We start from the raw sequence: 15834 nt of genomic DNA, 5'->3' as shown, positions 1-15834 counted from the left end.
CTCAATTTGGTTAGTGTTGATACTGTTTGCCTGTTTTTGTAAGGGCGACAATGTCCCTTCTGGTATTCCATACTTACGACCAGCGCATATTGGACCAATTCTTACCCGGAGCCCTCACGTGCTCTCTCCACTTACACTTTACACGTGGACTTGTATATTTAATGCAAATTTTAAACATATATGTTACACAAATTGTGTGAGAGGTGGTGCTACCGGTAGGGAAGGACATGCACACCCTTTCTGCAAACACCTGGTGTCATCACTAATTTTCAGAGGGGATGATGTAAATCCGACTGGGGTCCATGCAGGTAGCAAAAGTACTGTAAGTCCCAATGGACCCTAGCATGGTGATCTCTCTTCAGTGGCTGGCGATCAATAGCTCATTTTTATCTTGTATTGTTTCTTTGGATGTTATATTTTTATGGCTATCTACTAGTTTTAAATATAATCTGTGATGAACCTAGTTATTTTACTGTCCATCGTTGACAGGTTTTTATTCAGTCTAAATATATGTATTATGTATTGTAATTAATGTACTTCTCGTCACGATATGACTGAAATACTGCCGATGTGACGTTAAATATTAACTCACTCACTTACTCAGTGATGCATTCATATTCACAGCTGTTTTACGCACTAAGGATTTTGTTGTTGTTGGATAATCAGGTTATTCTCCTGCGCTTACGTTTTATATTATATGGTTTACAAGAAATCATCTCTTTAATATTTATTTTGTAAAACACTTCAGTGACAGTCACCCGTTCTGCGAAATGTTCAAACACAGATGCATATCATGAAGAACCGCACTTACAAGTAATGTTACTTTTTATCGACATCTGGTTTAAACATTTAGGCAAGAGGCAAACTCGAAAATATATTTCTTATAACTGAACTTCTTCTGTCCTGACCTTTTAGAAACCATGAGTATGTGTTTTCTAAAGTTTGTACTCGAGCCACGTTAGACAATCCCGCAGCACATGTGTAGATTTATACCTCTGCCCAGACCAAACCTTATGTCATATTTACTTAGAACACGGTGATATGTTTTTTAAAATAAAATTATTAAAAAATCACCAATTGGGGACATTGTTATATTGCATGACACTGACATTTCAGTGCCGTAGCCAGCCAGGATTTTTTTTTTATAGAAATCAGTTATATTCGAATCATGAAATTTACAAGTTGGGGACAAGTGATACTTGTACAAATATTTGCCTCCCCTGTCAAAAAAGTTAACTACTGCCTTGCATTTTGTCTGCTCTATAAGTGTTATGACATTTACGATATAGCCTCATGATACTCATTATTGAAAGGAAGCAGTTTTATGTTACTGGTCTTGGTGAAAATGACACAGACGGGGACCAGAACGTAGTGCCGCTTTCAACAGTATTCACGGCGTTCCAGCTTTATATTACAGGCAAATCCGAAGTGGCGCAAATCTAATGATGTGAAACCAAAGATCGCAAGTATGTTGCTGACAAGCCTAGAAACATTGTGAGGGTTGGTGGTTGGTTGGTTGGTTGGTTTAGTGCTTAACGCCGCACTCAGCAATATTCCAGCTATATGACGGCGGTCTGTAAATAAGCGAGTCTGGACCAGACGATCCAGTGATTAATATCATGAGCATCGATCCACACAATTGGGATCGATGACATGCATCAACCAAGTCACCCGAACCCGACTCAGCAACGATTTAAATTTTGGAATTATCATTTTATTTTCTGATTGTTTTTACTGAAAATGTGAATTGAGTGAATTGAGTTCACAATCCATTACATCGTCCATCACATGTTGTGTTTCTGATGTACTATACTGCAGCTTGTTAATAGCATTAAAGCAAATTAGTCACCACTTCGGATGGATTCGATGGTTTCAGCAAAAGTGAATATTTCCTGTTTTACTCTAAATATGTCATTGCAGGATTTGCAGAGCAAAGGTACCGACAATTTGGCTTCGACAGATGTTTTCCAATTTTTTTCATATTTTTAATCAAAGTGCTGAAGTGATTTGTGATGTACCTCGCGAGGTAAAACTGATTTTATTCCAATAATCGTGATTATAGATCAGATTGCCTTGACTTGGCGCTGCCATTTTGTTTGAATCAAATGCAAGCAATGTTAGAGATGGAATCTGATTGGTCAGTAGGAGGGTCATAGAAGGGACATAACCCGTAAGTTAACTCCCTTACCTCGGGAAGATTGGAAAAAACATGCCAATACGACTTATTTCTAGAGTTTGATAAATGAGTAGTTTAGGGCACAACACTGCAATTCCGCCGGAACTGTACGACGCGTGCCTGAGGAATAATGATATGATCGTCAGTGAGACACTATATTGGTAATCGCTTGACCAAATCTTATCAGGTGACATTACTATTTGGGGTTCCCGGTCACGAACATGTCTCATTCATCTGCCGAAAATATACTGAGTTCCTATCTGCACTTAACAAGAGGCACAACAGACAGAGCTTACACAAATTACATGATACACTTGATGCTGTCCTTGAATCTCTGAAATCAAGTCGCGAGTGAATCTGTCGGTTATTGTTACGCTTAGTAACAGTGCCCTGTCTGGCGTACGGTATGCGCTGTATACTAACTGTATAGTTTGTATGGGGACAGTGGCCTCGTGGAGCGGGCAGTGGCGAATCTCGGTCCACTGTTGCCATATGTTCGGGGAGAACGTGTACGAATACCTAAGAGGCGACCAACGGGATCAGGTGGCCAGACTCGATGACTTGTTTGATTGCATGTCATCGGATCCAAATTGCGTTGATCGATGCTCATGATGTAAATCACTTGATTGTCTGGTCCAGACTCGATTATTTACAGACCGATGTCATATACCTGGAATATTACTGAGTTCGGCGTTAAACGACAAACAAACAAAATCATATCAATCACTGGATTGTCTGGTTGACTCGAATATTTATAAACCGCCGTCATACAGTTTGAATATTGCGGCGTAAAACAAACCATGTCAAGCGAATTAATATCCCCCCAGCTCCAACATTTGGTATCTACGTTTCACCATGTTTAACTACAATCGAGCATGTTCTTTCCGGGAAGATGTCAAAGAGGATCATGCGATTCTTGCTCAAAAAGGTGTTTGATCAGGGTTACAATATTCAAGGCCTTCGTAAAGAATTCAAAACGTTTTGTGAAAGAGATTTGGAGCGCATTTCCAAATGTCTGATACACTTCCCTATTGTGTGGACAGTTGACTTGCCTTTGCGTGTGTTTGTAATGGCGCCCCATGTGGGACAGGATACACCTGGTGTGATCTCTTTTTTATTATGATATAGTACGAATTGTACAACTGACTTAGGATTATGGGGTTTGTCGCTTTTCTTTAAATGAAACCGACACAAGTACAGCAGTGGACGGAATAACATTTCAGTAATATTTTCGTCTGGAAATTCGAAATGATTCGGTTCTTGTATTGTCACATAATTTCAAGCATTAATATGTATTTTGGCTGATCTGTCACAATTTCCCATTTCTAAATACACTTTGTCTTCTCCCCTAGACGCCATAAATAACGTCTATTACCAAGCGAAACGCCATTTCCATCACATTTCCTTTTACGCGCAGACTGCACATGAATTTGATCTTAAGAATTAAGATAAAAGGTATTGGCTTGAAGACATACGCACAAGAAGAATGGATAATTTCGCATTCATTTCAGAGTTTCAAAGTGCATTGGATCACGGGGAACCCAGTCATCTAAGGAAATGTAAATCGCCGCATATGGTTTCCTCCCTTGGACGTGGCAGAATCCCATGACCTTTAAAGAGACGTCTCCTGTGTATCTGTCATTGGTTGATGTCAACGGGTTCTATTCCCCACATGGGTACAATGTGTAAAACTCAATTTTAGTTCCTTTGCGCGGCGAAGATGTACGAGTTATTGTATTTGGTATATGGAAAGCATTGTACTCGGAACTATCCTTCAGGCTGCAGGTCATTCAAACGGTACGGCACCATCAACCTTTGGAGAACTCCTCATTAAGTACACGACTCGTTAAGATCCGGGGTAGAATAGGCCTTCAGCAACCGACACTTGCCGTAAAAGGCTACTATGCTTGTCGTAAAAGGCGACTGACGGGACCGGGTGGTCAGGCTTGCTGACTTGGTTGATGCATGTCATCGATCCCAAATGCGTGGATAGATGCTCATGATGTCAATCACTGGATTGTCTGATCCAGATTTGATTATTTAAAGACCGCCGTCCTACAGCTGTAATATTGCTGAGTGCGGCGTCAAACAACAAACAAACCAAAAGACAATAGTTAAGTACACTAGGGACTCTGGGTAAGAATGTTGGCTCCAGCAACATGCGACATACCAAATGATCAGAATTGATGACTTGGTTGACTGCGTGTCATCGTGTCTCATTGGCGTGGGTCGTTGCTCATAACAACCAGTCGCTATATGGCTGAAATAATGCCAATGCGACGTTACATTTTAATTCACTCACTCACTATCAACCACTGGATTGTCTGGTCGAGACTCAATTATTTACAGGCTGTCATCATATACCTGGAATATTGCTGATACGATTGGTTTTGCTGCTTAAGTGTTTAAGAGGTCACCTTCTGCCTCAGCTATTTCGGCTTACCTGCCCTTCTTTGGGACTCATGTGAGAGTGAGTGAGTTAAAATTTAAACTTTAACGTGGGTTTACATATCTATTGAGAGTTTTAGTATTGAAACGATTTCTGCTTTTGTTTGGATAATATTTCTATTTTCGGTTTGATAGGACTTGATTTTCGATTTTTAGAAATTAAAAGATTTCGTCGACTGCTCTGTTGATGTGTCAGAAATAGAGTTCCTACTTCAGTCTGACAACATGCCATCCATACATATTTGCTTGTTTGTTTGTTGTTTAACGCCGCATATTATTCCAGCTAAATGTATATGACTGCGATCTTTATATAATCGAGTCTGGACCAGACAAATCAGTGATTGACATCATGAACATCGATCCACGTAATTGGGATCGATGACAGGCATCAACCAAGTCAGCGAGCCTGACCACCCGATCCCGTTAGTCGCCTCTCACGACAAGCATATGGTCGCCTTTTATGGCAAGCATGGGTTGCTGAAGACCTATTCTACCCCAGATCTTCACGGGTCATATTCTCTTATAATTAGTGGTAAACACACTTTTATAAAAGATATCTTGAGTCCTTTTGTCTTTTTAATTCTTACAAAAAAGAAAACGTTGGGCGTGGGGAAGTGTCTTTCTTTTCAGATACACTGACAGTTTCCGTTAAAATGTAAGGGACACCAGCAAGGTCGAGCTTGAAGTATGTTCTACTGGCCTCAGGTAATTCCCGCTACAGGGATGTAGCCCACATCCTTGATAATGTGTCCTCAATATATAATTTAGTGAACGCGATACGTGCTAAGGAGCGGATGGCACATAGAGGCGTTGACTGGAGGCAGAAGTCGTCTCTTGTCCAATAAATGGAAGTGATGTGAAATGGTGTTTAGTGTCGCGTTCAAGATTATTTCACTTGTAACGACGTGTGTGTACACGTGTGCATGACTACTTGGCCAGATCTATGTCGGTTTATTTCAATTAAGATACAGTGTAAATAATTTAATCCACTTAGACACATTATGTTTGTTTGTTTATTTGTTATTTAACGCCACATTCCAACTATATGACGGCCGTCTACAAATATTCGAGTCTGGACCAGACAATCCAGTGATTGACACCATGATCATCCATCCACGCAATTGGGATACGATGACATGCATCGACCAAGTCAGTAAGCCTGACCACCCGATCCTGTTAATCGCCTCTTACGACAGGCATGTTCGCCTTTTACGGCAAGCATGGGTTGCTGAAGACCTATTCTACCCACGACCTTCATGGGTCCTGGGACGGTTGGGTAGCCTTGTGGTTTAAGCGTTCGCTCGTCACGCCGCAGAGCTGGGTTAGATTCCCGACATGGGTACAATGTGTGAAGCCCATTTCTGGTGTCCCCAGCCGTGATATTGCTGGAATATTGCTAAAAGCGGCGTAAAACCATACTCACTCACTCACTCACTCATGGGTCCTAAGACACATCTGACTATTCCTATTTTTATATATTTCTCATCTCCAACCTCAAACATTCGGACAATTGTTGTTTAACGCCGCACTCAGCAATATTCCAGCTATATGACAGCGATCTGTAAATAATCGAGTTTTGACCAGACAGCCAGTAATTGATATCATGAGTAATTATGACCTGTTTGGGGGAAGTTCTTCTCCATCATGTATCAGTTTTCCTCTCTGTGATGGATCATCATCGTTGAAGAGCTTCTTGGGATGTGTTAGCCGACATAGAAATATCACATATGTCACGTTGAGGAATTAGTGCCCAGATACATTACCTACAAAAACAGCCCACTGCTGGTACCGGATGTTGTTATTCGAACTCTGACTGCTAATTTGTGTTTAAAAACATGTTCCACTGAATCTGTAAATTGTAATAAAAGGAAGTTAATAGTAGTCTCAGATCAGTTTGCGAACGAAATGCAATGGCCTTAAACCGTGCACTGCTGTAACAACTGAAATCATGGCTTGGTGGCTCGTTAAAAACAAACAATCAAACAAAGCATCAACGTACCACTTCCATGGATACAGGGGCGGTCGGGTAGCCTCGTGGTTAAAGCGTTCGCTCGTCACATCGAAGACCCAGGTTTGATTCTCGACATGGGTACAATGTGTGAAGCCCATTTCTGGTTTCCCCCGCCGTGATATTGCTGGAATATTGCTAAAAGCGGCATTGAACTACACTCACTCACTCACTCCATGGATACAATGCATTATGGTGTGTCTCTCCGTGAAATTGCTTGAGTATCGCTGAAAGTTGTGTACAAACATAATCACCAACAACCTTTAGTTGCTCCCCTCCATGTCTTCTACTGTGTCTCAAATAGCATTTTTATTTAAACTGACTGTGCCAAAAGGTCTTGGGCAAGTCAGTTCGAAAATATTTCTGTTTATTCTTACTTCGGAGTTGAACCCCTCTTTTTTAATGGCTACTGCCTGTTAAGTCTACTTCATTTCTGGGAGACAATAAGTCACATCATTGTTTAAGGCATCAAAAGCCTACCCAGTCAATATTTTAATACATGTCCTCACAGAGAAAGTGTGAAAGTGGCTGGATATTTCCCAAAGCAATGTGTACATTGTTTGCTTTTCCAGGTGGAAACAAAAGAAGATATATCAGTCTCTGAGAGACAGAATGGAAATAAAACACCGCGTTTAAGGTTGTTATTCCCATCACCGCTGTGTAGTGTAATTGAACCTGCAGAATTCTACTTAAATATACATATGTGTTACGGGCTGTTACATTATATACATGTAAAGGTCTGTACCGTGAGGCACATTTAGAACTTGCCCAATCTACTCCTTTGTAAGAGAAGATAAAATACGTTGAAGGTCATATGCAACTTAAATGGCGGGTCAATAGATGTGTTTCCAGATAGCAGTTTGTTCACCCTTCAGAAATAACCTCGTGCATAATTGGTTCATTTGATCTGCGTCACAGTGCGATGGATCATCGCCAGCAACTGAAGGGATGGTGTAAATCCTGCTGGGGTGCCGTGCATGTAGCAGAATGTGGTTGGTTGGTTGGTTGGTTGGTTGGTTGGTTCTTTAACGCCGCACTCAGCAATATTTCAGCTATATGACGGCGGTCTGTAAATAATCGAGTCTGGACCAGACAATCCAGTCATTAATATCATGCGCATCGATCCACGCAATTGGGATCGATGACATGCATCAACCAAGTCAGCGAGCCTGACCACCCGATCCCGTTAGTCACCTTTTACGGCAAGCATGGGTTGCTAAAGACCTACTCTACCCCGGAACCAGAAGTATAGTAGTCCCCACAGTCCCCCTTTCGTGGCCCAACTTTGATTGACTGGTTTTTAACAAGTTTTGTTGCTGTTGTTTTGTGGTTTGTTGTTTAACGCCGCACCCAGCAATATTTCAGCTAAATGAGGGAAATCTGTAAATAATCAAGTCTGGACCAAACAATCGATCCACACAATTGGGATCGATAACATGCATCAACCATGGGTTGCTTAAGACCTACTCTACCCCGGAAGCGGTGTGTGAACTTGTCTGTAGTATGAGCACGATAATAGTACCAGTGTTACTAGTTGACACTACTGCGAGTCAGCTACATTAGCAAAGGTAAGCCAAAGGCCATATAAGACGTCTACTTACTTTTCTTGCTTTGAACTTGACTGATTCCCTCATGGGGTTCCGGCTAACTGATTGGCTGGGAGGATTTCCGGGTCCTGCAGCTTCCCTTCGTGGAAGTCGTAAAAGTCTGAGACCTGCATCACTTCGGGCTTTCCTCACACATGAAGCTGACATGTCGTGATATAACTGGTTCAATGTCATAAGCGTTGTTAAAACCAATTCACTCACTCACTATTTTATTCATATAATAAGCATGAAGTAGCTTACAATACCCCATGCTAAAAGGAAAACACTATGGTGAAACTCCTTGATAGCTTGATGTGGCCGCCGTCACTTAATAGGGGCTCAAAATTAACCAACAAAACACAATAATCCTTCAAACAAGCCAAGGAATTACATGTGAACAATACGACAATGTGCCGAAGGTGGCCAAACGACTTGCAACCGTCCTCAAGATGGCACTTAAATATACACCCAGAGGGCACGTGCAGACACCTGATGGCGCAGAGACGTTACAGTTGTATCAATACTTAATACAAAACCACTAAACAGTTGCTTAAAAACCTAACAAAGTCTGACAGATTACAAAGGTTACATACAAATCTCCAAGGCTGACTAAGGGCTACATAAACAATTATAGCTTTCTTCCCAGTACTCAGGGGGCGGTCGGGTAGCCAAATGGTTAAAGCGTTCGCTCGTCACGCCGAAGACCCGGGTTCGATTCCCAACATTGGTACAATGTGTGAAGCCCATTTCTGGTGTCCCCCGCCGTAATATTGCTGGAATATTGCTAAAAGCGGCGTAAAACCATACTCACTCACTCACTCACTCACAGCACTCAGGCAAACATGTTTCCTCAAAAGATAACGCAAATCTCTGGAGCTATTACTGACAAACATCAGAGAAGCTGGCGTCCATCAAACGTCTTCTGTAGTAGCCTTGTCCTCCTACACATATCATACAACCATTGTGTAAGAGCATCAGCAGTTGCCCTGTGTGCCGAGTGTGTGTCGGGAACCGCGCCAGACAATGCTGCTCGCCCTACCTTTATCGAACGTGTCTGTGTAGGCGTCAAGTTTACTAGTTGTTCGCCAACCTAGATATGTCTATAAACAAAAAAATCCAAGACGTATATTTTCTGATAGCACTTACAGTGGCACATACTTGCCGCATAAATCCTATATATACACAAAACGTTCAACTGTGTATGGATTAACAACACAATTAGCGCAGGCCCACAGGTGCCAGTTGTGTCTGAAGTGGCTGTAGATAACAGTCACCTTGTTAACTGCCTGTTTACATGTACTTTTTATAAGATTTGCCAATATAAAACATGCAATCATTTTAAAGTGTTCTCGTATACGTATGTTCGATTTGGAGTAATAATATGTGCTGCTTGGCACTTTCTGGGGAATCTGCTTTCTGGGGCATGAATATCAAATGTTAAATTTTACACAACTTAGAATACCATTGCTTCTTGTTATAGAAGTAGCCATCTCCATGGGCACTGATTGTGTCCGCCACTCACTGATCTGTTTTTTTTATGCCATAAATCGGAATTTGGCAAAGAAAATTGTTCAGGTATATCGTTGATTTAATTTTGTTCACTAATGGTCAAATAACCAATTCCCTTCCCCTACTTTACCCACCTGGAACAGAACTAAAGAGGACCTGTGAAGATCGGGGTAGACTAGGTCTTCAGCAACCCATGCTTGTCGAAAAAGCCGACTATGCATGTGGTATGAGGTGAATAACAGGATCGGACGGATGGTCATCCTAATCCTAATTACGTAGATCGATGCTCATGATATTGTCTGGTCCAGACTCGATTATTTACAAACTGCCGTCATATAGAGGGAATATTGCTCAGTGCGGCGTTAAACAACAAACCAACAACAAAAGTAAGAAAGAGAGCAGTGAAACTGCCTGATCTGTTTGAGGAGTGGATCCGTGCATAAAGGTTCAGTGTGACAAAAAGCTATCCACATTAGTGTATACTTATCAGTGTGCTACTGGTGGGGCAAGATACATTATGCTTTTCGCAAACACCTGGTGCCATCATCATTTGATAATGATTCACAAGCTTATAATATACCATACTCGCTCACCCCATAGACTTGTTAGAAATTGTCAATATATGCATTGCCACGTAAAATATTCACTTGCCTTACTGAATCAAATATATCATGAATGCAATACAATACATTTATTTCTATAACATTGCAATCAAATGATGATGAGCATTTTGATATGGATTATTTTCATCTGGAACTTACTGAAGAAGTAAAGACAAAGACGATTACATTTCTGATAGTTTCCCAATAAGTGCATCTACATATTCAAGAGCGTCTGTGAAATAATCAAAGAAAACTTACCGCACGTCAATATGATCATAGATTCAGTTTTTCATGCTATCTTCCTATCTGATCAGACATCCGTCCTCAAAACAAGTTTGAGATGTTTTTAAGATGCATGTTGCGTGAGCTGATTGATCAAACCCAGCAGCTGGAAATAAGACCAGACTGATGATATACTTGTCATCCTGATATATCAAAGACACCACTGGGCTGTGGCATTTAGGATTGAGCAGTGAGCAACTTAGATCTGTGTGATTGTGAGGAGCAAAATGGTAAAGTTCGAATGTTAAAAGCAACCATATCTGTTTGTCTTTAATCATTGCTTTGCATCCGTCTGGAAATAGAAATTCTAACTTGTCTGTCGCATTATATTTCCCTGTAATGAAACAATAGTGATATCTTGTCTTATGATGTTTCAACTTCAATTTTTTCTGGAAGATTGTTTCTATTCCCGATACAAAAAATCGTTAATAATGTATTGGGTTCGAAATTACATCCACAAAGAATTAAATGACAGACTGAAAACTTGGTGTCCAATTATGAATAACCTACGTCCTGTTTGCTGGAAGCTGATTATACTTACCTCTTTATCAGTGCACAGTTCCGAAATATTTCGGAAACTTTTGCTGACTAACCATGACACAAGTGCGCTTGAAGAGTTCACGTGGTATGTTTGTATCGCGGCACCATACCATACTGCTGTGTGAGGACTTGAAAAAAGGTGAGCATTGTGTACAAAGGGTGCACATTTTGTTTCAATGACTGACTTGGTGTAAGTGGAGCGACCATCAATTGTATAAATTGCTAACTTCTCAATATTTGGTTTGTAATAACTGCTGAACACGCCCCGTCGTGTATACGTATAACTGCTGTGAGAAGATTTGCCACACTCACAGAACAACAATTAAACACATACATTCATCCTTCTATGTGTCTGATGATAAATTCTTCTTCTTCTCAATTCGATCTTTGTAGGTTCACTGTAGCGCCATAGAGTGTATCGTTTGTGTCATAACCTTACCGGCGCTAGTAGGAGGCGATTAACGGGATCGGGTGGACAGACTTGCTGACTTGGTTAATGCATGTCAATGTATCCCAATCGATGTTCATGATTTCAATCAAGGAATTGTTTGCTCCAGACTCTTTTATTAACAGATCGCAGTCATATAGCTGAAATGAAGCTGAGTGTGGCGTTAACAAGAAACTAACAAACAATCATCCGGTCTAACAATCATTCCGATTTACACAGATCCACCAATGTCTCCATTGAAGAAGGAAACGGGTTTCGTCACAAAACCAAACGCAATGCCAAACAGTGGGGAATCCAGTGATGAATTGATCGACACCACTGAAACTGCGAAGGTCGATTCTGTTGAGTTGAAATAACGCCAACGTAGGGCCTTCTTGATTGAATTCCGGCAGCTGGCAAACGGTTACAGTCTGTGCAATATGGAATGTAAATAAAGTCATAAAACCCTTTCCATATTCAATAGAAGTCTATGCAAAAAACAGAGTCGATTGTACTCCTCCGACTATAACACAAGCACGTGCTTATGAATCACTATCAAATAGTAATGATACAAGGTGTTGGCAAAAAGGTGGGCGTATTCCGCCCCACCGATGGCAACTGGTTTAAACCAGGAATTTTTGTTGCTTTGTTTTGTTTGTTTGTTTGTTTGTTGTTTAACGCCGCACTATCCCAGCTATATAATCGTGTCTGGACAAATCCGGTGATTGACATCATTGGATCATAGTTAGGTTCTACGAAGCCCTTTAATTTCGCCTTTTTGTGAAAGATTACAACCCATCGAAGTGGAATTAATGGGCATCCTTTTGCGTCCAAGTGGTTACAAAATAACCACTTTGAATTAATACATCGCGATCAATTGCTGCTTTGAAAGGCATCTGAAACAGAATGTGAAGTGAAAAAACCTTTAAAAATCGTTTTAGGTTTTCTATAGGAGACGAAATCAAGAGGATGATGTCGTTACAATCCACTTCAAGAATCTTGGCATTCCTTTGTGATCAGTATGGAGGTAGGCTGATGACAGTCTCCTCCTACAATCATTCGAGTGAGTGTGAATAAGTTTGGTTATACGCCGCTTTTAACGGTATTCCAGTTATATCATGGCATGTCAGCTTAATGTGGGAAGAAAGCTCAAAGTGATGCAGGTCTCAGACGTTTACCACGAACCCACGTGCACGAGTATAGTGCTGACAAACCAAGAAACATAACCGGGCGAACCGAGATTCGTCCCCACAATCATAGGTATCAGGCGTGCCCAAGGGACACAACTCTGCACAGGGAATTGCATTCGCTGACTTGGCTAAGGACTGCTTCATGGTATGTACGTCATTATATTGCTTTGGGTGTAATTCAACTTGAGAATGTTCATTTGCAATCCACAAAACCAGCAACATCATTTGCGCGTACTATTCATATCCCAGCCATATGACAAAACATAATTCAACACCACATCTTCAATGCTCATAACATATCCTTTAGTTTCAACATATCCTAAAACCTCACACGCCTTCACCACATAGAACCTCTACTGTATATGCTCCACGCTCTGCACAAATTGTCATATAAAATTGCAATAAAACAACTGTCACTAAATTTTGCGTCTGTTTTGTTTTAGACCAGAAAATTGTTTTGTTGCATTTCTTTTGCCCTTTAGGTTAGCTGGACCTCCATTCAAGTAACCCGTAAAATCAGCTCTTAAGGTACATGCATGACCTGTAAGGACATTTGTCCTTGGTTTATGTCACCACGTGGATAGACCTACATGTACATTCTCGTGACACAAACAAGTTGGTAGACTGCCGTGAGTATGGTGGGAATTACAATTATGTGACAACCTAGAAACGCGAGGATACCAGCTCAATCGGAAAATGATGGTCATCATTGCTGCATCTGTAATCCAATTTGGTACGCTTGTAGTGGCTGGATCAGTAACGTTCGCAAATTACACCCTCAGCCTTGTAAGACGCTAATCTAGGTCTTAGGATTGTCGGTTCACATTGCCATTTAGGAATAATTTTAGTAACTGTGTCACCAAATCACCGTCAGATTATAATGTGGAAATTATCAGCTCATATTCCATCCTTGGTATACGTAACGAGACGGGTTAATGGCTTAAAAAAAGAATCTTGTACATATTCAACTTGAGTAAAAGTATACAAATAAACGAATCCTAGCGTATAGTATAGTATCATTCTATATATCATGTTGTAGTTGTACATTAAAGCAGATGTGTTAACGTCTACGTGTTATATCCACAATTTACACAACGCCCCTCTCAACAATATTCCAGTTATCTGACGGCGGCCTGTAACTATTCGAGCCTGACCATTCGGAGTCATCTGGTCTCCTATGACGTGGCCAATAAGTTGCTGGAAACCTATTTTAACCCGGTAACCCCCATGTTAATATAACATCTATAACACGTCTGGGGTAGGGACAAGTTGATCCAAATGACATGCACAATTATTAACTCATGCAGTAAGATTACACAAACTCGGTTTTGTATATGACGGCGGAGAGAAACTGGATAATGTTCACTGCAAAAAAATACATTTTGGCTTCTCATTATCTTTTAAAACTACATTATCTTAGGACCACAATAAACAATTCATCAACTTCTTCAATTCATGTTTATTACAGAGATGCATGGCATGAAACAATTTGACTCATTTTCTGAAAAGTTCCATTTTCAGCCGCATGACTGTTTATGTTATGACAGCACTTTTTAGATATAATTGTCTCATTAATTGAAAGTAGACATGTATCCTGAAATAAATGCTTTTAAATAATCTTTTTTATACATTTTCGACCGAACTAGAGAGAGAAAAATTTATTTTTGTATTTATTCATGACGTCACAGCACAATTGTATCCTTGCACCCATAATATCACATATCATGCATCAACCAAGTCAGCGAGCCTGACCACCCGATCCCGTTAGTCGCCGTTAATGGCAAGCAGGGATTGCAGAAGACCTATTCTACCCCAGAAACTTAACAGGCCTAGGCATTTCGAAGATGAGATTCCGCTTCTGTGTTTCTGTGGTTTCTGAGATTATGTTCATCAGAGAATTAAAGAGAATTGCAAATGTCAAATAAAAGCCAAGTTTAACAACACATACACCAAACTACACATACACCAAATTGTATTACATTTTGAAAACAGTGGTCGGGGAGAGGTTATGAAAGATGTATCAGTGTGGCCGACTTATTGTCTCCATCTTAGTCTTAGGGAATCACTTCTGGCACTGTTAAAAGAACACTTTTTGCACATTTTACAGATGAAAGGACAGTTAATTGAAAATGTTTTTCCTTCAGCAGACAGGAACAATTTTCTTGACGATCAATGAAATTAAAACCGCCGCTCGTAATACCAGTTTGAATACGTTCATTTATATTAAATCGCAATGTGTCACATGTGCTTAAACTCCAGATGCTGAGCTTATTGTGTGAAACCTGATCATAAAGCGTCCAGGCGCGTTGCTTAGTGGAGAAAGGACCATGGTTTTCCGTTTAAGACCAATTCTATTTTCTTGATATGTTTGTTTGTTACCCAGAATCCCCACTGTACTTAATGTTTGATTGTTTGTTGTTCAACGCCGCACTCGGCAATAATCCAGCTATATGACGGTGGTCTGTAAATAATCGAGTCTGGAATATTGCTGAGTGCGGCGTTAAACAACAAACCAACAAACCAACCAAATCAAGTCGTTCCTGTCACAGAAACCCAAAGATATGCGATCATGATGTAGAAGATGCACGGATAATATTCCCGAGTCGAATTCTGAGCTCTAAGTCTGTATGTACAAGGACAGAAAGTTTGCCTAGTTTTTATTGACCTAGTCCTGCTATACCAGGTCTGATTGATAAGTTTGGACGATAATATCCAGGAGCCATTGCCCTCAACTGAACGACAGTGTACGTAAAGGCTCCAAACTGACAATGAGTCCTTTGACATTGCCTTTGAAATCCAAATCACCCTATCTATATTCTGAAACGCTTTCCAAACTGCTAATTACCATCATGTTCTGGTGTATACAGAGATGTAATGACTTTTTAAACGGTTCTTCTTGCAACCGAATGCTTCACGGTGGAATTACCCTTTTCAATACGACACCAGTGTTATTACAAACAAGCAATTGGTCAGAAACACATTGAGGCTGAAATGGCACATTAATGGAAGCTTGAAATCGGCGCTCGATTATTACAGGGATGGTATAACAGAATATATCCCACATGT

The sequence above is a fragment of the Haliotis cracherodii genome, unplaced genomic scaffold (genome assembly GCF_022045235.1).
Source record: "Haliotis cracherodii isolate W230 unplaced genomic scaffold, xgHalCrac1.p SCAF_14, whole genome shotgun sequence".
Classification (NCBI taxonomy): Eukaryota; Metazoa; Mollusca; class Gastropoda; order Lepetellida; family Haliotidae; genus Haliotis; species Haliotis cracherodii.
Note: the sequence above shows the minus strand (reverse complement) of the source record.